Source organism: Sinocyclocheilus rhinocerous, unplaced genomic scaffold, assembly GCF_001515625.1.
Source record: "Sinocyclocheilus rhinocerous isolate Xijiao unplaced genomic scaffold, SAMN03320098_v1.1 scaffold1600, whole genome shotgun sequence".
Classification (NCBI taxonomy): Eukaryota; Metazoa; Chordata; class Actinopteri; order Cypriniformes; family Cyprinidae; genus Sinocyclocheilus; species Sinocyclocheilus rhinocerous.
The window spans coordinates 2,348,973-2,349,276 of record NW_015665129.1 but is presented as its reverse complement, the minus strand read 5'-3'; positions in this window follow the sequence as shown (position 1 = coordinate 2,349,276).

Here is a 304-nt window from a genome sequence, read left to right as displayed (position 1 = left end):
GGAAATGGGCGTCCGAACAAAAGAATGCCCCTGACGAAGGAATTTAACTGTCTAATCGTAGCCTAAACGTTACACTTAATAAAATAGGCCAAACTTAGAATTAGCAGGGAAATCTGACTTTATAGCAATTGAACAGGACGTTACGTACATACATGTATTTAATTACAAATTAGCTATCTAATGAAAATGTTGAAATGAACCTTGTGCTTGCGAAAAGACAGCAAAACCACTAAAACTCGCTTCGCCGGGGCGAAATCATGACGTCACGATTTTCGTACTGAAGCTGCGCATGCGCTGTGAGGGG